This window comes from Rattus norvegicus, chromosome 7, assembly GCF_021556685.1.
Source record: "Rattus norvegicus strain SHRSP/BbbUtx chromosome 7, alternate assembly SHRSP_T2T, whole genome shotgun sequence".
Taxonomy (NCBI): Eukaryota; Metazoa; Chordata; class Mammalia; order Rodentia; family Muridae; genus Rattus; species Rattus norvegicus.
The window spans coordinates 77,875,235-77,899,829 of record NC_141540.1 but is presented as its reverse complement, the minus strand read 5'-3'; the positions used below and the strand labels follow the sequence as shown (position 1 = coordinate 77,899,829).

Below are 24,595 nucleotides of genomic sequence, written 5' to 3'. Positions count from 1 at the left end.
TTTAGAAGGCCCTCCTGACTGCCTGAATAAGGAGTCTGAGGGAGGGCAGAGAACACTCAGGGTTCAGTAGTGAGGTGAGAACAATCTAGAAAAAAGCGAACAAGGCTGAGAGTGGCTGAGCTTTGGATGCAGGAACACTTACGGAACATGGAGTGACAGGGGCCTGTAGGTGTCTAACACTTGGAAGGGATATTGAAAACAAACATTATGGAATTACTCTGTTTTGTACAAAACAGAAGAGGTGATAATTGGTGAATGATAATTGTATAACAATCATTTGGAGATACCAGAAAGCATAACGACAAACAAGACTTATTCATCCTGTGCTGTTAGGAAACTCACACTACCAGAGTCAAGAAACATTCATTGTGTCAAAGCTTTTGTGAGTGTGTGTAAGTGAGCATGTGTGAGTGTGAGCGTGTGTGCATATCTGTGAGTCTACATGTGTGTGTGTGTGTGTCTCTCTCTGTGTTTGTGTGTGTGTGTGTGTGTGTGTGTGTGTTGGAAGGAATCAGGATTGAGACAGAGTCTTATTATATAGCCCTAGCTAGCCTGGAACGTACAGTGTCCTCCTGCCTCTGCCTCCCGATGTCTAGATGGTAGACATGTACCACATACTTGTTTAAAAAAAAAAAAACCACATTGCTCTGTCTGACACAGATTTGGAGAAATCAAATATACCTTAGAAGTATACAAAGAAACAACAGCAGTTAGACCTCTTCCTGGATGTTGACAACCAAGATTATGTTAACCCCACCAAATGCTAGTGAAGACCTGTGGTGGTTTGAATGGTTGGCCCAGGGAGTAGCACTATAAGGAGGTGTGGCCTTGGTGGATGAAGTGTGTCACTTTGGAGCTGGGCTTTGAGAGAGCTTCCTCATAGCTACCTGGAGAGAGTCTTCTGGTTGCATCAGATCCAGATGTAGACCTCTCAACTCCTCCTGCACCATGCCTGCCTGGATGCTGCCATGTTCCTGCCATGATGATAATGAACTGAGCCTCTGAACCCCAAGTAAATGTTTTCCTTATAAGAGTTGCGGTGGTCATGGTGTCTGTTCACAGAAGTAAAACTCTTAAGACAAGACCATTATCCAAACTCTTTGATCAAGATAAGCCAGTTTTATTTTCTGTCAGACAGGCCTATCCCCCTAAATGGGGTTTGAGAAAAATAGCATTGAACATAGGAAAAAAGTGGGGCTTATATAGCCCCCCAAACTGCAATGCTAGGGGGCTTTTAACGGTTTTGTTTGTTTGTTACATAGGAACTTGGCAGAACATTTTAAAATTATTTAGCAGAACATCTTATCAGGGAGGAGGTCAGGATATAGCGTGTGGAACATGTCAACATTCCAGAATATGGGTCAAGACCTATTCAAATCCAAATTCTACAGAAAACAGAAACGAATTTGTAATATGATGGCTTTTAATCTTAAAATGGAGTCAGGCTGTTCCATCAGTTGCCGTCACAGGCCTTAATCCACTGAGACTGGAGTTCCTATAAAAGATGAGATAAATAACATGCACACAATGAGGGCCGTGCACAGATTGGAGTCATGCTGCTCCAAACCAGGGGAGTCTCACCAGCCAAAAGAGCTCCTCGTTTCCTGCACCTGCAGAGAGGAAGGGGCAGCCTCCTCCTGATCTTGGATTTCCAGTCTCCAGAACTATGGGAGAACTTTTTTTTTTTTTAAAAAGTATTTCCATGTGAGGTATTTTGTTACAGTAACCACAGCAAATGAAAACAAACAAGTTTAAATGTTTCAAATCATTTCATAGATTATTTGACATGCCTGAAACAAACCAGATTTTTAATTCAATTGTATCATCGAGATTCAGTTGGATCAAGAAGAAAATGAATTCAGAGCAGAGCAAAGCAAATGTGATCACTGTGTTATCTCTGTTTGCTGAGTAAACAATACCAGAGAAAGCATAAACTGCATAACAGAACAAATTGCTTGGCAGCTTTCACTTGGTTTTGAAGTGTTGTTTATACACTGCTAAGGTCTGATTAGAAGTGGTCATTTGCTTCCTGATGGAAACCCCAAGAACCCCTATTTCAGATGGAAACAGTCTAGTTGTGTGTCCCCTGCCTCATCTACAGCTCGGTCTTTATACTTGGACCACCTGACTGTTCAGTTATTAGGAGCAGATGAGCTAGGAACGCCAGCTTTACCAGAAAGTAGTTCTCCTCCTCCTCCTCCTCCCCCTCCTCCTCTTCTTCCATCATCATCATCACTACTACCACCATCACCTCTCTCTCTCTCTCTCTCTCTCTCTCTCTCTCTCTCTCTCTCTCTCCCTCTTCCTCTCTCCCTCCCCCCTCTGTGTGTGTGTGTGTGTGTGTGTGTGTGTGTGTGTGTGTGTGTGTCCAAAAGAAAATGTCAACTTTCCTGCTCTATCACTCTTCTTCACCTTAGCCTCTTGAGACAGGGTCTCTCACAGAACCTGAGGTCTGCCTGTCTCTGTCTCCTGGGCTTATAGGCACATGTGGCTACACTTGACTTTACCCAGGTGAACTCACACTGCCATGTTTGCTCGGCAAGCGCTTGGATTCACTAAGCGTCTCCCCAGCTCCACGAGAGTTTCTCATCCAACTTTGAGCCTTGGAAGGCTGACTCATATGGCTTGTAAAAACAGATTCCCTTCCAATTGGTGTCAAGTGGAAGGAGGTGCTAGTAGAAGCTGGGAGAGGGAGGGGGGAGGAGGCTGCAGGAGCAGCACCAATGCCTTGGGAATGCTGTTCCTGTCTGGCAGATGGTCGTGGGCTGCTGCATTCTTCCAAGAAGGCCACGGCTCCTGTCAGACTAGTAGCTGGCAGCCGCTCCCCTTCCTGGGTTCTGGGAGTGCTCCTCCCTGACCTGTCCAGAGCTCATTCTGTCAGTCACTCATGCACAACTTAATGATGGGCGGCCATGAGGCATACACCACAGCAGTTCCCTTACTGTGCGTTATCCGGGCTGCATTCAGACACACTGAATGTGCACACTAGTCATTCCTCATGGCCCCTAGTGCTACTGAACACAGCTAGGAGGAGGGTGCTGGTGTGACACAGCATCCTGCTTGAGAATACACTTCTTAAGTGAGTGTAGCTGAAAATGAGAAAAGGTATAGACCAATAGGTATATAAACCAGTAACGATATCCAGCTAACATCCATACATCAAAAGAACAACAAAAGTGTGACCTAGTAAACAGATAAGCCAGCAACAAAGTGTCTGTTACGACTGTCAAGTGTAGGCGGGAGGAGCAGGTACTAAAATCTGGTTTGCTAAATTTTTCTTGATTATGTCAATAAAGACAGCAGAAGTCAATCGTTGGGTGAAGGGGAAAAGGTGGGTTTTCTGGGTCCCAGGAGGAAGAGGAGGGAAAGAGATAGAGAGAGGCTTTTCAATGAGGCTTTGGAGAAAGGAGCATCAACATCACGTAAGGCCTGGGGGCTACTAGAGCCAATCACAACCTTAGCCAGTGACAGAATTCTGATATAGGATAGCTGATGAATTAGGGCTGTAGATCCTGTGCCCAGCAGTTGTGTTATCTGGCTGGTTTTAAAATATTACGGCTGTCTGGTGTTTTCCATCCACAGCGACTCAGGTGGGCAAGAGAGAGAAAGGGCACAGCCTGGGCAGTTGTTAGAGGCTCAGTGCAGCTAGCCCTGGGTGGTTAGCCAGTGGAGAGGGAGCACAGATCCGGTCGGTGTTCATGGGAAAAGCATTAGAGCTGGCCGTTTGGCAGAACTGAGTGAGAACCAAGGGGCTTGGTGAAGCTAGCCATGGGGGCTGGGTAAGACAGTCAGCTATTGGCTCTGTTGATCTTGGAGTGCAGCACAGGACCCAGGACTGAGCAAGGAGCAAGCGTGGTTTTACAAAATTACATGCAACAGTCAAGTGCTATGTATTGTGCACAATTGTTATGTACCATGCTTAATATGACTGTCAGTGGGCAGATCTGTGTATACTGCAACACAGAGCAATACTAGGTCTGTTTATACAGCATCAGCACATGTTGCTTGTGTGCTGTTAGGATAGTCTCAGACAGAGGATACTAACTTCCCATCTCCACTATCACCCTCAGCACCCACGGCAGTATGTGCGCCCCATCCCCGACCAACACCGTTACATGTTGTGTGACTATAGCTAACAGTTCTGCAGTGTTCCTTGTCCTTAACTGCGAGCATGCCTTTGTGAAAAGCTGCAGGCCTCGTTTAAACTCTCCCGAGATGATGCAGCTTGCACTGTGGGTGCCACACCCACACCAGTAAAGCCTATGTCACACGTATGCCCAAGCTGGCTTCTGGTGTCTTTGCTCATGTGATCCTAATAACCCCACTCTGCTCTAAGTAGAACTGCAATGTCCACTTCTGAAATGAAGAAACAGAGGGCTATGGGGTCAACTTGCAAAGGATGCAGGTGGCTGAGCTGTCGCACACCCAGGTCCATCTCACATCAGTCTTAGTACCTGCTCCTACCACTTTGTGTCCTGTTTATCTGCAGGCTTTGCACAGAGAAAATGCACTTAGCCATTGTGCCCTACACAGGCTGATAGTTGGAGTTAGATAGGAAGAAGGAGAGGGCTCTAGATTCAGCCGTGGCACAGGCAACATCACAGTTGGGTTAAACACTGACCCTGGAGATGTGAAAACAGGTATTGAAGTAGAGATAACCCAAATGTACCTTTTGTAAACTGGGTCCTTGAAATAATGACTGTGGTTGGTAGAGAGAACAGAAATGTGGACCGATTAGAGAGAGGCCAGAAAGCTAAGGGTGGCAGCCAGGTGGCAGCCAGCATTTGCACTTCCTCATGACTGTCAGTGCCCTGGATGGCCCAGTAGATACTTTGCTGGCCAAGCCATCGTTCTTCACTCAGGGTTTCAGAGGTAAGTCATCAATTCATGCTGTCAAGAATGTTATGCGCAGGATTCCATAAGCGATAAAGGGTTGAGGACATGGTTCAGTGGGCTTGGCTCCCAAGATCACTTGTGAAAGAAACATTGGCCCTGGAATCCCTATGCTTGGGAGGCAGAGAAAGAGACTCTGCAGCAGGCAGACTAGCCAGACTCCAGGTTCAAGGGCATGGGTAAGAGGGGAATTAATGAGGAAGCCATAGTCCTTCCTGAAACTACTGCAAATGACTCTCACAGGAGGTGGTCAGGAGGGCCAGGTCCCACCCTATACCCAAAATACTGAGATGCCACTTAGGATATGTGAATGGTTCCGGCTCCTTCATGCCCTTGATGCTCAAGTTGACAGTCATGCTCTGTGATCCTACGTCTTAGAGGCATCCCTAGACCTAGACAGATGGTCTTAAAGATTAAACTTCCAGAAGATGCACAGAAGAATGAAAATAATGATTATATGAACGAATAGATCACAGAACCAATATGAAGGCCATCTTAATAGCGGAGTATCCAGGCTCAGAAACACCGAAGTATATTTATTACCCTGGTACCCTGAGTTCCCTTAACTGAAGGTTCCCGAAAAGACCAAAGAACACTGAGAAAACCTCAGCAGTGACTTCCTGCCCCTTAGTCTTCCTGAAAGGGAGTCACAGGAAGCAGAATTCTCTCATCACTCACAAGCTGAGTCATAGAAACTAGAATTTTCCTTTTTCCTCCTCCCTCTTCCTCCTCCTCCTCTTCCTCCTCTTCCTCCTCTTCCTTTTCCTCCTCCCTCTTCTTCCTCCTCCTCTTTGGTTTTCGTTTTTAAATATATTTTACGTATGCCAATGTTTTACCTGCATGCATGTATGTGTGCCATATGCCCACAAAAGCCAGGAGAATATATTGGCTCCCTCAGAACTGGAATTACAGATGGTTGTGAGCCACCATGTGGTAGCTGGGAAGTGAACTCAGGTCCTCTGCATGAGCAGCCAGTGCTCCTAACCACTGAGCCATCTCCCCAGCCCCCCCCCACCCCTCCCCCGTTCTCTTAAGCAAGCCACAAAGCTGAAGAATGCACCTGCTGTGACCCTCCCTTGTCTTTCTGCGCAAGAACAAATTCTCTGGCCTTCCTTACTGATAGACCATTTCAGAAGGATTCTGAAGACATCCGGAAGAACGGAATGTTATATAGAAAGAGCAGCATGAATGCTGCCACACAGACTTGACTGGGTTCCCCTCAGTTTGTCACATAAGCTCATCCATTTTTTCTTTGTCTAATCACAACGCTGGACTCAACATTCTTTGTTGAGTCCAAGCATAAAAACAATCTTCCCGGGGTTGGGGATTTAGCTCAGTGGTAGAGCGCTTGCCTAGCAAGTGCAAGGCCCTGGGTTCGGTCCCCAGCTCTGAAAAAAACAAACAAACAAAAAACAATCTTCCCTAGATCTTTTCTTTTAATTCTGAGGACTCCTGTGTCATGTGCAATATTGACTAAATAGATCTGCTATGCTCTTCTCTCTGTCTTTCATTATTGAAGTGTCAGTAATAATGTAAGAGTCAAAGGGGCAGGTAACTCATGGGACTTCAAATCTACTGTTTTTCATATTTTCCTTGGTGTCAAGTGTGTAAGTTAGATAGTACAGATGGTTAACTTGACAAAATATAGCATCACCTAGGAGATAACTTACAGCCACGCCTATGAGGGGGTTTCTAGATTGGGTTACTGAAGTAGGAAGGTCCATGTTAAATGTGGGCACCACCAGTCTATAGAATTCAGTTTTAGACTGAACAAACAGAAGAGAGAGCCCCGCACAGCCCTCCGCACCCCACCTCTGCTTCCTGCCTGCAGATGCAGTATAGCCAGTTGCTTTAAGCTCCCTCACTCACCCCCCAAACTGTGAACCCAAAGAAAACCCTCCTCCCTTAAGTTGATTTTGTCACAGCCATGAATAAAGGAATTCATGCAACTGAAGTAGCCATTCACTGACCAGAATTATTTTGTAATATACCACAAAACTAGAAATAAACAGATTACAATATTCAAAGGATACTGGGACATTCTTGGGGTGAAAATGCCAGATTTTTCTAAGCCTTCAAATGTCTTTATATATCATTGCTGAATTAGAGAAATTACTTTGCTTTAGACTTAAATTATTATCATTCTTAGGTACGTGTTATAAGGCTGTATTGTAAGTTCCGTGGACTAATGACCCTTTCTATATTGTTCTGCACTCCGTGACTGAGCCCAAGGCTTAGCATGCACAAGCACTCCATAAATGTTGGTTTTGTGTTTCCTTTTGACTACTCCATGGGAACACTATCCCGTCACCATTTTGTACATGATTTGCCATTTTCCCCCAGAACAGCGGCTGGTTTTGTAGCTGCCTCTTAGGCAAAACTGAAATACAACGAGATCTGTAACATCTATGAGACAGAAGTAATCAGTCAGTAAGATACCACTCAGCCCAGCAATGGGACTCAGGAAACACACTTTCACAGACAGTCAATAAACCCTTTCTACATCAGGAAAAAGAATGGCAATGTCTTGGGTAACTCTCAGCAGCTCTCTTTTCTCGGCTAAGGGGGAAGTGTTTTCTAAAGTATTTGTTCTTTTGAGAGCTTACAGATGGCAATGACTTACAAACCCGTTTAATTTCAGTAACACACTGCCTGATCCTAAGCGAATTCCAAATGGCATCAGCTGACTAGAATTGGAAATAGGATGCTCGCAAAAACACGTGCCAAATGCCTGTCAATTATGGGAGGCAAAGCTATGGATGAAAAGCATCCCAGATACAGGGACGATCTGGAGCTAGGTAAACAGCAAGCCTTGCTTAGGTGTTTAAACAGGTTGGCATGGAGGAAACAGAGCTTGTGAACAAGAGGAAAGACAGAATAGTAAGGCTCCAGACTCCTCCTCCAAGGCTCTGTGCTTTGCGTTGTCTTGGCCTGCCTGCCTTTCTTTCTTTCTTTCTTTCTTTCTTTCTTTCTTTCTTTCTTTCTTTCTTCCTTCCTTCCTTCCTTCCTTCCTTCCTTCCTCTCTCTCTCTCTCTCTCTCTCTCTCTCTTTCTCTTCTTTCCTTCCTCCCTTCCTTCCTTCCTTCCTTTTTTCATTTTTAAAATTATCTTTGGCAGTGCCGGGATCACACATAGGATCGTATGTGCCAAGTTGGTGCTGTACCACTGGGCTGCATTCCAGTCCTTGTCTGAAGGTTCTGAACTCCGTAAATTGGGTATAGAATCATGGCAGAAGCCAGTGGCTTATGCATTTGCTTCTGCCCATGGTAATAACATTGTCCACAGTGATGCTATCGTTCTTCTGGTCTCGGCTTAGCTCATTTTGTGCCAGCTGTGAGCTGGGGCAGGTGGGTGGGCATCTGTGGTAATGGGCAGCTTCCTCTCACCCGTTTGGAGATTAGCTGGCTACAGGATTGCCAGGCGCTAGCATCACAGGCCCGATGGTCTCCTTTCTGAGGACTTGCTTGTGGAGCTGACCTGTGGCTGGAGCTATGAATTTGACTTCTGGAAGTTTTCCAATGTCACTAATTGTGTTAGTTCTCCATTGTTGGTGTAACAAATTACCATGAACTTAGAATAGCACAAATGTATTATCTTACATCTCTGTGGATCAAAAATCTAAAGTGGGTCAGAAGGACTGGGTTTCTTCTTAAGAGTCTATAGAAAAATCTATGTCCTTGCTCCTTTAAACCTGAAGAGCCAGTTTGCACGTCTTGGCTCATGACCCCCTCTTTTATCTTTTAAAACCATAAACATAGAATTTTTCTCTTCCAATAAAAGCCAAAAGAATTCTTCCGTTTCAAATCTCCAATTTAATTGCTTGTCTAACATTCCTTTTCTCATGTAAGGTACCAGGATTTGGATGCTCATGTGGGTATCTAACATTCTGGCCTGGCTATTCTGCATACACAAAGAAGCCTGCTGCATCAGCTTGCCCACCCCGGGCTAACACTGCGACGTACATGGTTGTATCAGTAACAACCGGTCTTATGGGAAGCTGGTAGTGAGGCCCGTTCCTGGAGCTTAGGCAGGGTAGCGAAAGCTACATGCAACAGCTTTCCAGATGATTTTATCTAAGAGGGGAACAGCTCAGCGGAGCCCTGGAGAACTAGGAAGTCCTCCTGAAAAGAAGGGCCCCAGACCAAAGCAATGGCATGGACTAGCCCTGGGGTTGGAAATAATGAGGGTCCCGGAAAAATGGTAAAAAGTCCAGGTGGCTGGAGTGGAAAAGGTAAGAAGCAGACTAGCAGGGGGCAAAGCTTTCCCACCACGGTAAGGAGTCTGGGTCTTCTCCTACGTGCTCTTACAAAACACTGAATGGCTGTTTTAAAATGACACCCAGGGCTGCTGATGGACAGGAGTGGAAGTAGGAGCATGAGTTCAAGCTGCAGGTCCGTGTGGCACACAGACTGATGCTATTGTGCTAACTTGGGAGCTAAATCAAATGCAAAACCATTGTCCCTCTCAAAGCTAGATTAAGAATCTGCACTACACAAGACCCAGAGGCATTCATTCCCATATTTTAGATGCACTTAAGTTGGGAGGCCATGGCAGTTTGGTTGAGAGATTAAAAAGGGGGGTTGGACTACCACACAGACAGTCATGACATCTGGGTTTGGGTTGGAACTATAAGCTTACCTCAGAAGATCAGAGTTCACCCTGTAGAGCCGATGGCTGGATGCGGCCCTGCAACCCTAGTGTCTGGCAGCAGAGATAACCTGAGGCAGAACCCTGGAGAGCTCCCCGGAGCCAAGATTGAAGACTGGAACAAGTGGAGTTTCACGAACTGTTGGTGGGACTGTACGGTAATATGACTGTGAGAAAAGAGACTTCCCTGCATGACAGTGTCTTATGGAGTTAAACAGTTTCCTGCCACATGAGTCAGCAAGGCTAGGGAAAACATCTTCATAAATTCTTACATAAATCCCCCATAGCAACCCTACTCGTGATAGACAAAAACTAATAAAGAAAAAAGAAGCCAAATGTCCTATTCAGCTACAAACATAACCTAATGTACTTTGTGCAATAGGAAATTACTCCTCAATAAATAAAATTTTAAAAACACACCATGGATCCAAGCAATAACAGAACAAAAAGAACTGATACAGGGCCTGGGGAGATGGTGCAATTGTCAAGGACGTTTGCTCAGTTATGAGGGCCTAAGGTCCCAGCACATACATAGTGCATCTCACAAACCAAGGGATCCAATGACTCCCTTCTGACAGCCATAGACACCAGTGTGTGCACATGCATGCACACAGACACACATGGACACACACACAGGCACACACATACACAAACACACATGCACAAACTCACATGCATTTACACACACTCTCACACATGAATAAATATTTTTTTTTAAATACATACAGAAAAAGAGTACATGGTGTACAGTTTCATATGTATGAAACTGTCAAAAGGCTAACTCCACCTATCATGATGGGAGCCAGGCCTATTGCTGTCTAGTAGATGGAGCAAGATTGAAAGGAAAGAGACAAAGGGTGGCTTTGTGGGCTGACAGAAATGTTCAGCCCTGATTGGGTATCACACTTAAAGTCTAGGAGTAGATACAAATTTTATATTTAAAAAAACAAAGTTTTAATTAGCAACAACAAAATCCTTCTGGTCTTTGACAGATGCCTCTGTCTACAGGTAGTCCTGCCCCAGATGCCTTTCTCTACAGGTAATCCCGTCCCTGAAATCCTGTGAGGACTACTCAGCAAACTGGTCTGGAAAGAGTGTGGCAGAGGATGGACAGTTTGCCCAGCTAGTTGGTGAAGAAGTCAGGGCATCTGGTTTGAGCAAACGCTTTTGTTCAAGCTTAGAGCAATGCCTGTAATGTTGTAGCCATGAAGTTATAACACCCCACAGGAGCCCTGCAGCACTGAAAGGCTCATTTGGAGTAGGCTCACATCTCCAGCCAAGCTGCAGGGCCTGGTGGACTGCTCAGCTAGCTGCTCCTGCAGGCAGTTCTGGTCTCAATAGCAACTGGGGGAGGGAAGGAACACTCCAGATTTCTGGGTAGTAAAAATCCAGTCTGGTATAAAGAGCCCCAAAAGAACAGCCAGAGAACAAGGCCACAACATACTGAGGTGACATGCTCCCAGGCCTGCTTCTCCTCCTGTCCTAGCTAAATTTAATCCAATGATGGATTACCTCCATCACTGACTCCACTCACCGTGGACCCTGTGCTCTGCCTGTGCTTGGAATGTAGACCCAAGGCAGACCTGGATCCTGAGAGACTCAGATGAAAGGCCCTGTCAGGCTTCAGTCAGTTTGAGCTCCCTGGAAGGAAAATGATCAGGAGTTATGACAAATCCCATTCTGTATACAAGGAAACCAAGCTCAGGAGACACTGGGAGAGATGTCCACACAGGGAGCTGCAGCTCTGACTTTTGAGTCTAGGCACTCTCGTTCTGAGTCCTTTGTTCCTCTTGACAATGATCAAGATGTGACTAAGACAGATATGAGCCTTTCCCCACTGGGAAATCGTAAGCGCAGACCGGGGAGGGAAAGATGGTGACAAGCACCAAGCTGTGCCAGGCCTAAGGACTGCGCTCCGGCTAGTGCGTGCAGTCTCTGAGCGGGCATGGAGGTACAGGCACGGCCGACTGGTATCCCATGCCCACAGTGCTGCCATAGGTGAGGAGCTGGGTAGGGGTGAGGAGATGTCTAGCCATGCAGCCACTGTGTTGGGGTAGTTTAGTAATAGACATTCAGATGCAGATGTAATTTGTTTTAAGGATGCTTTTATGCATGAAGTCTTGGGTTCAGTCCCCAGGCCCACAAAAGTTGGGCATGGTGGGGGGAACACCTGTAATTCATTCCATTATTTGTGAGGTAGAACTGAGAAGATCCGGAATCCAAAGTCATCTTCAACTACACAGTGAATTTTGGACTAGCCTGGGCTATTTGAGACCCCCATCTCAACAAAACAACAGCAACAAAACAGAGCTATGAAAGAAGAGAAATTCATTTCTTGACATTCTGGAGGCTACAAGCCAAAGCCCAAGGTGCCGGGACCCAGTCAGCTTCCTCTTACAACGTCCTTGCATGGTGGAAGACAGACGGGAAATCAAGGGACAGATAGACACCGTGCCGTCCCTCATGAAGGGCAAAGCAGAAGAAAGTAGATGGCCTTACAAGTTCTTTATGTTTGTTTGTTTTAATTTCAGAAAAACAGAACCTCTCAAGGCCTGTCTATGAGCATCGCCCTACTCACGAACTATGTTCTGACACTGATGTTCACGGCCACGGCCATGGCCAACCAAGAGGCATCTCTTAGGGTAACTGAAATCTAAATGTTAAGTCAGGGAGACTATTTCCCTGAAGGTGCCTCAGCTCTTGGATAGTTTTAGGAAGACAAACCTGCTACCTGTGTTTTAGAGCTCTCCCTTGAGCTCTGCATCTTGGCTTGTATCTACCCAAGTTAAAGAGCCAGAATTCTGGGAACTTCCTTTTTACATTGTCTCTTGGTTCTAGAAACCACAGCCTAATCTGTCAGTCGTATCATAACAATAAACATGCAACAAATGTGGGCTCCCTCATTTCTCCTTGGGGTTTCCTGACTTTTGACCCAGATCATTCATGTTCCTCCTGATCTCCCTCAGGTTCTCTGTGGCTGAATCAAGCATTGATTTCATCAAATGACCCCAAACTGACACACTGGCGATACCAAACACGGAGATAGAAATAAATTGGGGTGCAGTAATAACTCTCACTCTTGTGCCCAGTTCAGATGAACAGAGTATTTTGTAAGATGTAAATAAGTTAAAAGGGACTCTGGACCTCTGCAAAGGTAACTAAGGCAAAGTCTTATTTCTTTGTTCCTCCAGATGCATGGGGAGCAATTCTGAATCCAACAATATTGGATTATTCAGTTTCCTTGGTAACCTGCAGTTCTGCCCTAGCTGACAATCAAAGACTGTAGAGGCTCCAATTTCCTTGTAGGTCTAAAAATGCTCATTCTATGAATATCTAGGGTTCAGGAGAGCAAACTAGAGGGAGGCTGGTAAAAAAGTAAGACTATTAACTTCAGGAAAGGGGAGTAGAAGAAAGACAGTTTTATGCTGGTCAGTTTCCTGGATCTGTGAAAAAGGCAGGCCATGATTCTTTTGTAGCCCACACAGTATGCTATGAGGATTCTTCTGTGACACACATACTATGCTATGACTCTTCAGCGGCACACATACTATGCTGATTCTTCCATGGCACGAATAGTTTGCTGTGACGATTCTTTGTGGCACACATAGTATGCATGATTATTCTTCCGTGGCACACATAGTATGCTATGAGAACTGTCTAATATGAATCCAAAATTAACATATCAGAAGACAAGGCCATGGCCCAGCCCATCTGGTTACCTGAAACATGGTGATGCACACATATTATCAAAAACAGTCTTTTTAAAAGGGCTGTGATCTGCACATTTTAAGATTTGTGCTGTTACATCTCTGGGAAATCATTTTTATCTGGAACTAACTCCCATGATGCACAGTAATCTATAGCTGTATCATTCCATTAGGGGCTTTGAGCCTTGGCGTACAGACCAGAAGCCAGCAAGTTGATGTCTGAATAGTCAGCATCTACAAGGAGACAATCCAAGAAGGCCTTAAGACCCCAGAGACCGCAATGTGACAAGTTCTCCTTCATGCAGAATGAAGTTCAGAGTCCATCCTCACCACCCTCCTAGAGTGAGGTGCATTTTAATAAGCTGTCACATTCAGCTCTAAGAGATGGATGGTGTCCACAATGCACACTTTGAAACTCATTTACTCAGGTCATTTACTCATGTCCTTTGGTATAGGTATTTCTATAAAGAATCTGGAAGAAACTTATCCATCTGTATCACAAACAACCCAGAAAGACGTAACTGGTGGATCTCTGCGGCAAAGATCTGTGGTCCTGAGTCAAGTCAATGTCCTCATTAGAGGCTGTCTTGTCAACAGAGAGAGCCAGCCATCTTCTTTTTTGGGGATGGAAGTGAGGGTCCTAACAGAGTTCTTAACAACAAAAGAAATGTACTCATTGCTTTACTCATTGCTGTAACAAAATACCCAACAAAAGATACTTTAAAAAGGATTTATTTTGGTTCATCGTTTGAGCAATAGGTAGTGCTCTCACATGGGTACATACTGTGCCTGGGGATGGGTGGCTGTCCTTCTGCTCCAGTATCTCTGAGGAGGCTAAGCATAGGGCCCTCTGTTAGATACCATTCAGAGGTGCTGGACACTTTGGCTCAGAGCCCTTATGTTTCTTCACAGCCCAGTTCTTCTGGGCAGAGAACCAGTTCCCAGCTAGACAGAGGTTCTCATCCCAGGGTCTGGCCCCCATCTGGATCCCACCCCCTCCTGCACTGTTCAGTTGCTCCTTGGTACTAATACTTGATCCTAAACACTGCATTTTATTTAACTTTCTCTTGCCCTCTCTGTTCCCCTCTTTGGGTTATATGCTGAGACCAACTTCCATCCTTGCATAGGGCTGGCATTTTACCCATGAGGCACAGAGAACTGGCAGGAGATGGGCAATGCTCCTTTCAGCAGGCATTCTCCTGGCACGGCAATGAGAAGTGATGAAAATCCCGGCCTTCCTGTTCTGTCCCTTCCAGATCAGTACGCCCCAGCTTCCCTCTTCTTCTACCTTATCACTCCTTTTTGCTTTCTCTTACTGTCCATGTTCTTTCTCTTTTTTAAAAAATATACATGTATATATTTCCTGCCAGTTCTCACTGTATCTGTGCTTTGGCCACAAAAGCTTCCTGCTCCTGGGGTTTGGGCCCTGCATCTGTGTTCCTCCTCTGACCTCTATCTCCTGTCCTCCCTACCTCTGCACAGATTGCTTCTTGGTTTCTTGGGCTGAAACCGTCCTCTCTTCCCACTACCTCCAGATCAAGGGAGGGGCTCTTGCCTTGCGTCCCCACGGCAACATTGTCAGTACTGGCACAGCGTCTTACAAGTGCATGTGTAATTTCCTGCCTTTCCCACTCGTCTTCATGGGCTCCTGGAGCCTGGCACACGCAGCTCAGTGAGTAGGGTGATTAAAATGCATTGTGTGTCTCTAGCAGAGTGGAAGGCACCTCTCTCTAGCCTGGCGTAGGATGACTGAGGGTGGGGATGGGTGGGGTGAGTGGAGAACTCTCCCCGCAGAGTCAGTCATTTTCCCTGGAAACATTAATGTTGAGGCTCCGTCAAGTCCTAGAATGTGTCTGAGCATAGAAGATTTGAAGTTCATTTTGTGAAGCACATGCAAAGTGGTCTGGCTACAGGTGACTAAATGATACTTATTCATAGTTACTTCTGTCCTCCCATACCTAACAGGGCATATTATACATCGATGAAGTAGCAAGCATATTATTTATCAAAAGTGTGATAGACAAGGAAGCACATGGCACCTCCTCCTAGCCTGCAGACACAGGACTGCTCCTAGACAAGAGTCTCAGGGCCACTTTTTATGACCACTCCACCTAACAGCACCTCTGTTGTGGTTTGCCCTGGAGTTATCTGTATTCTGATGCTAATTCCACTGCCTAGTCACTCAGGACTCAGGTGACTTCACCAGAACCTTCTCCCCATTTAATTTGTAAAATACAGGTGAGGGCAGGTACAAGATAGAAGGAGGTTTGTCATTGGAGGAGAAGGAATCGGGGTTGGGGATTTAGCTCAGTGGTAGAGCGCTTGCCTAGCAAGCGCAAGGCCCTGGGTTCGGTACCCAGCTCCGGGGGAAAAAAAAAAAGAACCAAATTTAAAAAAAAAAAAGAAGGAAGGATAGGCAGGAGAAAAGTTTGAAGGAAGAAGAGGAGACTGGAACGGAAAGGAGGAAGAGACGGGAGGGACAGAGAGAGAAGCTGTGGCAGGACAATATGGCGGGTGACGTTAAGATTCTGCTCTGTGTATTTACAAGTTGTTATTAATGTTCTTAAGGGATGTACTGGGCTTTGTATGTTTAGGAGGGCGATTATATCTTACCAATTGGGTCAAATGTTATTGTGTTGTGTGTTCTTTCATGTGTAAATTAAAGTGTAATGGAGTGTGGGGCAGCTAGTGTGGATCGCCGTGGAATTGGAATGTGTGTTTCTGGCAAGATATCCAGCAGATATCTTCGGATACTGCGGTGCCAGATCTAGTGGGGATAAAAGACAACCATACATTTTTTTAAAAATTTTTTATATTTTACAACAACACACCAACACACCTCTGCCTAGTTCTGCCCTCTCCTGTCTAATGTTTAACAATATTTATTGCTGCTCCAGTCATGTGTGTTTTACTTATCTATGATCTCTCCTCTAGAACATAGTAACCCATCTATCTATAAGCAGGAGTTTACCTGGTGCTAACTCTCTGACAGGTAAGGCAAATCTGGGTGCAAGGCTGGTGTGCTACTTAGCAGTGCCATTGGCAACAGAGAAGCAATCTTTTTGAATTACAGTCTTTGACCCCTGTGTTCAGGCAATACTTAAGAATTAAGTTCTGGATGGACAGTGGGGGCATATGCCTTTAATTCCAGCACTCAGGAAGCAGAGACAGAGACAAGCAGGAGGAACTCTGATTTCTAGGCCACCCTGGTCTACAGAGAGAGAGAGAGAGAGAGAGAGAGAGAGAGAGAGAGAGAGAGAGAGTTAGTTTCAGGACAGCTACGACTACTCAGAGAAACCCTGTCTCAAAAAAAACAAAAACAAAACAAACTTTAAAAAACAACAACAAGGGGTTGGGGATTTAGCTCAGTGGTAGAGCACTTGCCTAGGAAGCGCAAGGCCCTGGGTTTGGTCCCCAGCTGGGGGGGGGGGGGGGGGGGAGAAGGGGCTGGGGATTTAGCTCAGTGGTAGAGCGCTTACCTAGGAAGCGCAAGGCCCTGGGTTTGGTCCCCAGCTCCGGAAAAAAAAAAAAGAAAGAAAGAAAGAAAGAAAAGAAAAAAACAACAACAACAAAAGACTAACTTCTGTTTCAGTTCTAACTTTTGTAAACAAGAAAAAATAACCCATAAAGATAATTAAACACTTCAGCAGCATGAGAAGAAATAAGAATTGAAGTATCTTTGTCAAAGCCTCACTGTGCAATCAGGCAGAATTCTGAGCAATTCAGACCGCTTGAGGCATAGTCCGCTGTTGACAGCGCAGCCTACTTTAGTTTTGGGTGGAGGGCTTATATGCGCAGGAGCAAGCCCAGGACACGGGAACTGGGCAGACGATGGTTCAGTGGTTAAGGGCACTGGCTCTTCTTCAGAGCACCTGAGTTCAGTTCCCAGCACCCACATGGCAGCTCCCAACCACTGAGAACTCGAGTTTAGGGAGTCAGATACACATGTCTGGCCTCTGTAGGCATGTGCATCTGGTATACATACATATATGCAGGCAAAATACTCATGCACATAAAATAAAAACAAACTTTAAAATGTCTATTAAAATAAAAAAGAAAATTGTTTTAAATAAAAGACTTAAACACTAAGCTGTCTAATCAAGGAATTGTCTGGTCTGTATACAAAAATTCAAACACACACACACATCTTCTACAACAGCCTTTTAATGGCTACCTGTTAATTTACTATATGAATTTCCATCTTACTGAACATTTAGGCAAATCATAATTTTCTATTATTTTAAGCATTCTTGCTCTAAGATGTTTGTATTACAATTTACATCTTTGTGCTGGATGTTGGCCTCTGTGGAACAAACTCCTAGCCGAGCAAACAACTAGCCTGGAAGCTGCATTCTCATGGCACCCTAGACACCCTATCCTGTGTACTTGGCAAGTGCACCTCCCCAGGTCTTCACTCCCACCCTGGATCTTGCCCTTCCCCCACCCGGTGGGCAAGTCCTTCCCTTAATCTGTAAGTGCATTCCTGTCTGCCTCTGCCATGGTCGCTTGTCCCTGCTCTGTCTGTCTGTCTCACGGTGAGCTGATTCTCTCGGCTCTTGCTCAGACTCCTTTCCCACCTCCTGAATATCCAGCGGGAGAGGCCATGCCTTTCCCCACTGCCCTGTCTCTTTGTGAACATCATCAGGGCACACAGCGTCCTGAGCCATCACGTCACTGTAAAGTCTTGGTTTTTATGATGTGATCCTGCCCATCTCTGTAAGTTACTCAGCGTTGCCTCTGTGTTTATGTTTCCCTAACTTTAACTCTATTGTACCCTGTCCCGTTGACCAAACATGGTGTTCTCCACACTCAACTGTTTGGAATAGAACCTAGGATACCTGATGGGAAAACTCAACAATCCACTAGAAGACTAACAAATTTTTTTAATTAATTTCATTTTACTTGTTAGTGAGGAGGCCCTCGTGTGTGAAGGCTGGAGGCTGACTTACTGGAGTAACAGCCTTTGTGTCCACCTTTACATGGGATCCAGGGACTGTCATCAGGCTGGCTCTATTGAGCCGTCTCACAGGTCCAAGACAGCAACTCTAACTTCTAAATCACAACAGGAAGAAATTTAATTTCCTTTTAAAGTTTTTTATTGTAGAAAAGTATCCGCATATAAAATTTACCACCTTAGCATTCTAGCTGCACAATTCAGTGGCCTTGTGAGCAGTCAGAGGGCTGTATGACCACTGCTACTATTGATTTAAAACACTCTTTCATCACCTCAGCAGAACTATCACTGCCGAGTAACACCTCCCTGCCTCCCTGCCCTCCCTCCCCTCCCTGCCCTCCCTGCCCTCCCTGCCAGCGACTCTTGTTCTGTCACCCATCCCTATGAAATTGTAGATTCTAGAGATTGCATATAAATGGAATTACACAATATTACTTTTAGGATCTGCTATTCTACTTGGAATAATGCTTTTAACATTCAGCCATGTTGTAACATGTAATCCATACCTCATTCCTTTTTATGACTAAATAATACTACATTATAGATATATACTACAATTATTTTTTCCATTCATCTACTGATGGATACTTAGATTGTTTTCATTTGGATCCTGCAACTAATGTCAATGACAACTGATGACTAGTGACAATTCTAATTATCATAATTATAAAGGAATGGCATTTAACCTGTTCTTATGACTCATCTCTTCTCTGCCTTCAACATTTTCAATTAGTTAGAGCCTCTCCAAATTAATAAAGTAGCCTAAACTTACTCATGAACCAACCTAAGTTGGGAAGTTATTTGAGGAGTTATTGAAAACAGATAAAGAGAGAAGTGAGCAGTCAGCCAGGGATGGCAGCATATGGCAAGGCAGACAGGAAAAGATGTGAAGCAGTGAGGAGCTCGGTGTGGGGTACGCAGGTACAGTTTCTGTGGCCGACACTAACCATTGACCAAGCAGAGAGAGGATCTGCTGTGTTACAGGGTCTAGAGGAGAACTGAACAGGAAAAAGAAAACCCAAGTAGCCCATGAGAGTAAACACGGGTGTTCGCAGCACTGCACTGGGGAGAATGGCTGTGTAATAGACTATGTCTATCAGCTTTTTCACGCTGAGTACAGCTGTGGGTCCAAGGACACGCCTGACAGTGCTGCTCACAGAATGGAGAAGGTGCATCGTGCAGAATTATCCAGAAAAGGTGGTCGGGGAAAGGCTCCAGATCACTCTCAGGCACAGGAGGAAACTCAGTTTTAACAGAAATGAATGGCATATACTGAGCCACATAATCTCAAGGATGATTTTTGTTTGTTTGTTTTTGGAGACAGGGTTTCTTGGTGTATCCCTGACTGCCCTGGACTCTATGTAGACCAGGCTGACCTCAAACTCAGAGACACTCACCTGCCTCTGCCTCCAGAGTGTGGATTAAAGGATGATTTTGTAATAAAACTAAAAAAAAAAATGGGGTCAGTGAGTTGGCTGAGTTATTAAAGGCAAGCCTGCCTACCTGACGTTGACCCATAACACAACAGTGTGGAGGGAAAAGCCAACCCCTGCACATTGTTCTCTGACAGCCATACGTGTACCATGCATGTATATATCCTGAACACACATGCAAAATAAATCTTTTAAAAGAAAAACAGTTTAAATCTTTAAGACTGTCTTGGTACATACTAGAGCTTTCCTCAAACTCTGGTTCCTTCCGTCTCAGTCCTGAATGCTGGGATTTGCCGGTCTGTATCATGCCAGCTGTGCAACATAATGTTTTTGACAAGAAGAGTGTCTTAGGGTCACTACTGCTGTGATGACGCACCAAGACTAAAGCAACTTGGGGGACAGGGTTTACTTGCCTTATGCTCCCACACCACTGTCCATCAGCAAAAGAAGTCAGGACAGGAAGTCACCACAGCAGGAGCCTAGAGGCAGCAGCTGATGCAGAGGCCATGGAGTGTGCTGCTTACTGGCTTGCTCCTCATGGCCTGCTCAGTCCATGGACCAACAGCCCTGGGATGACTCTACTCAGGATGGGCTGGGTTCTATCCCATCAATCACTAATTAGGAAAATGTCCTACAGGCTTGCCTACAGCCCAATCTTACAGAGGCATTTTCTTAATTGACGTTCCTCCTCTCCAGTGACTAGCTTGTGTGAAGTTGACATAAAACGACTCAGCACAAAGCAGCAAAGAAATTTGTGTTACGTACATAATCTGAAAATAGCCTAGAAGCTCTTTGCCCTGGGCTAATGATGTTGAAACTTGATGTACCAAGCTATTCTGCAAGAAGAAAACAGGTCTGGCTTCCCTGGATCCAGATGGGAGGCCTAGACAGCATCAGAGGTAGGGCAACTGGGACTCTCATGTGGTTATCAATACTGGAAATAGTTTGGCCACTGTGGAGAAAAGTCTGGTTGCAAAACTGAACATAATATGTCCCATGACCTAGGTATTTCATTCCTGCTCACTCGAGATAAATATACATTTTTAAAAGATAAATAAAAACATACATTGGGGGCTAGAGAGATGGCTCAGCAGTTAAGAGCACTGGCTGCTTTCCCAGAGGTCCTGAGTTCAATTCCCAGAAACCACATGGTGGTTCACAACCATCTGTAATGGGATCTGAAGTCCCTTCTGGTGTATCTTAAGACAGTGACACTGTGTGTGTGTGTGTGTGTGTGTGTGTGTGTGTGTGTGTGTGTGTGTGTGTGTAATATTTTTTAAAAATACCTTCACTTGGGAGGCTGAGGCAGACAAATTCCAACTTTGAGGTCATCTTGACCCGCATAAGAAAACAAAATAAAGACACATTCACACGTGGTATTGTGGAGAGACATGTATAGCAGCATTACTGTAACAATTAAAAGCTAGAAAAAGCTTGACTTCTGTAATGAGATCATGGGCTTGCATACCTCTATATGATGGGATTCTATTAGAAAATATGAGAGAACTGTGATAGATCCAAGCTTGAGTGGATCTCAAATACATCATGCTGACAAAGCCCAGAGAGGGAGAGAAACAGGGAAACGTAAAAGCATGCTGGAGCTGAGCTCCATGGACTCTTGTTCAGACACACAGCCCCAAGCGTACCACTTCCATACTGCCGTCTAATGTGCATAGGCATGATTTTATTTTTGCATTTAAAATTTTAAATCTAGATTTATCTGGATTTGTCATTCTTTTGAAAACATTTATTTTTAAATTATGTCTCTCTCTGTGTGTGAGTATACACAGGGGTTCATGTAGCCCAACACTGTCAGATTGACTAGGGCTGGTATTAGAGGCAGTTACAAGCGGCCTGATGTGGATGCTGGGAATTGAACTCAGGTCCTCTGGAAGAGCATGCGTGCTCACACCACCAAGGTATCTCTCCAGCCCAGTATTTGTCATTCATAGCTTGCAGACTTGAAAGCACTTTGTGAGAAAATGAGTGTGGAACAAATACTCCCCTTAAAACAGGAGGTAACAGTTGGTAAGAGGCTGGGAGAGAGAGAGAGAGAGAGAGAGAGAGAGAGAGAGAGAGAGAGAGAGAGAGAGAGAGAGAGAGAGAGAGAGAGAGAGAGAGAAAGAGAGAGAGAGAGAGAGAGAGAGAGAGAGAGAAATACTGCTTATAGATGATATCATGCAATAACAATGTCTTCATTTCATTATAAAAAACATTATGCTGAGGCAAACAGCTTTGCCAAAGAACCCAAGTCCAAGAAGAGACAATCTGTGGTAGAGAAAATGAGGACAACGGACGCCTCTGTCGGAGTCGGGCACAGGTACATACACATTCATGAGGACCAGAGTTCAGATCCCCAGCACCAAGTCAAGTGCTGTGGCATCTGGAATCCAGAGCTGGGGGATGTGGTTATGGAGACATGCAGATCACAGAGGTCGTTGGCCAGTGAACTCCACCCAATCAGAGCGCTCCAGGTTCAGTGAGAGACCCTATGGCTCATTAATGGGGTGGAGAGCAATTGAAAAAGACTCCCTACATTAACCTCTGGTCTACACTCACACACTCACACACAAATGCACACCCACATGGACACGTTTCACTCACACATACACACATAATAAAATGGTATAGAGAGGAGAATGGATGATCAATAACAAAGCAAATAAAGCTATTGTATTGAAGGTAAATCTAGATAGAAGATAAATGTTTTTAAAAGTTAAAAACAAATTAGAAGTCTTGACTAAAATTCCTGCCCAGAGATAGATCTGGGCATCAGTATGCCCATAGAAATGCATGCATGAAATGTATGAAAGCAAAAAATAATATTAAAATAAAATTTTGAGGAAGCCTTAGACCTAGATGTCCTTGGGATTTTTGTGATTAGTCTATCACAGACTTTAAAAATGTTTTAAATATATATGTCAATCTTTTGGGAAAACTCAAATGAAATAATTCTAAACAGTGTGATCATCAACCAACCTGTCCCTTTCAAGACCGTGTGACTGCAACATTAATTAAATCCACAGGGTGGCAGAGAGGAGGAGGAACAGGAGATAGACACCTTTCTAATTCAAATGAATAATGCGGGGAGAGACTAGCAGACCTCTAACTCAAAATACACAGTTTTGTGTTGAGTGACCTTTCCCGGGGATATTCGCTCCAGTAGAAAATGAGGTGACTGAAGGTCTGCTGTGCTCATTTGCACTGTGTGGAGACTATTTTTATTTATGTGCAAAAGCAGCTACACAGGGCCTTTCTCTGACAAGTTCTGGACCTGATGCACCCATCACTCCTGCTAATCTTCAGGGAGTTCAGCTCTCCCGCCTCCTGCAGGGACAAGGAGCCACTCGTGGTCCAGGCCGGGCCAAAGTATGTATTACTCTTCACAGACACATAAGCACATATCCCTTGCATGGGCAAATGCCTTACCTGCTGTGACGAAGATTTCAAAGTAGCAATTGAGAAAATGATGTAAAGGAAAAAATCTATAATGTAATTTCCAGGAGGCTAATATGTGAGCAAACCAAACATATGTGATATATTCACAGAAATCAGCATGTTTATACACAAGACCAAGCTCGTGATTATTCTGCTTGAGAAGCCCTTGATTGTCTTCGATAATTTCCCAAAGTGATTCCTCCATTAAGCCACTTCCTCTTCCCTCCCAACCTTGTGATGACACTAAGCTGGGATTTAAGAAAACGTCTGGGTTGCTTTCTGTCTATGAAGCAGAAAACCAATGAGAAAATATTTTGGGGTCATTGAAAACGCATGCCCAGTCAGCACAGCACAGAGACACAGGCACAGCCATGCTCCCTGCTGTGCCGTTCGCATCAGCCAGCTGGGGGCCAGGAGAGGCCACATCTTCCTTAGCTGGTCTTTTACCTTTAAAACTGGCTTGCTTCTTTCCATTACAGATGGATGAAGAAAATGTGAGATCTCTGTGTTGCTCATGCACACAGACACACAGACACAGACACACACACACAGACACAGACACAGACACAGACACACACACACACACACACACACACACACACAGAGTGGATCTTAATCAGCCATTCATTCTCTAAAGAATTAAATCTGAAGAGAAATGGCTGCGCTAGAGAGTGCCATGTTAAGCAAAGCAAGGCAGACTCAGAAAGGTAGACACTGGGTGGATATTGCATGCTTTCTTTCCCTCATATGGATGATCTGTGTGTGTGTGTGTGTGTGTGTGTGTGTGTGTGTGTGTGTGTGTGTGTGTGTACGTGTGCGTGTGCGTCTATGTCATGACAACCAGAAGGGGTTATTTGTGGTGAGGAAGAAAACCAATCCATGGGAGTGTGGCAGGAGGGGGTGCTCATGAGGTGTCTGTATAACAATGTAATGACAACTTCAAGATGCCTGTCCTGTTCTGCAGGTCTGCCTGGGACACTCTAGGGATTTCCAGTGTAAGGCGTATAGAGCACTGATCACCGGCTGCTATAGCAGCCATCTGCTCCAATATCAAACTGCTCAGCAGGACACCCCTGTGGCCTACTCTGCAGGTGCTGATAAGGGGGTTTCTTGGCAGCTCTTTTCTTATTCTTTTCTGAACCCAACATATCATCTGTGGGAACAAGGCAGGAGAGCGCTCTCACAACCTCAGGGCTTTGGCTCAGTCTCTGTTGGACTTGTCTGGCAAGTTGACTCATCCATCGGTTTCCTAACTGGGCTGCAGCCATGTGTATTGGTGTCACTTAGGAGCACACCCTCCTTGGATGCTCATCAGCTGCATTTCCAGTAATTTGGACCTGCTAAGTTCATTCACATTTCAATACCTAGTACAACCTGAAGCTTTAATTCTGCTGCTTCATGATCACAACCCAGCATTCTGCGGCATGCAACAGGAGCTGCTGAGCCAGCTAGGACAGACCAGCTCATGACTGAAACTCTGATGTCCCTGCAAAAGATCACCTGTTGAAAACTAAGGAATCCAGG

At 45.0% G+C, this 24,595-nt stretch overlaps 1 long non-coding RNA gene across 1 annotated transcript; it reads right to left on the bottom strand.

The window, feature by feature from the left end:
- Positions 1 to 1,405: 1,405 nt before the first annotated feature.
- Positions 1,406 to 9,718, bottom strand: LOC148004759 (uncharacterized). Its single transcript, XR_015625466.1, has 2 exons — positions 9,531 to 9,718; positions 1,406 to 1,495 (listed from the first exon to the last, which is right to left on the bottom strand). It is a non-coding gene; the product is annotated as an uncharacterized LOC148004759 (long non-coding RNA).
- Between the last annotated feature and the right edge of the window lie 14,877 nt (positions 9,719 to 24,595).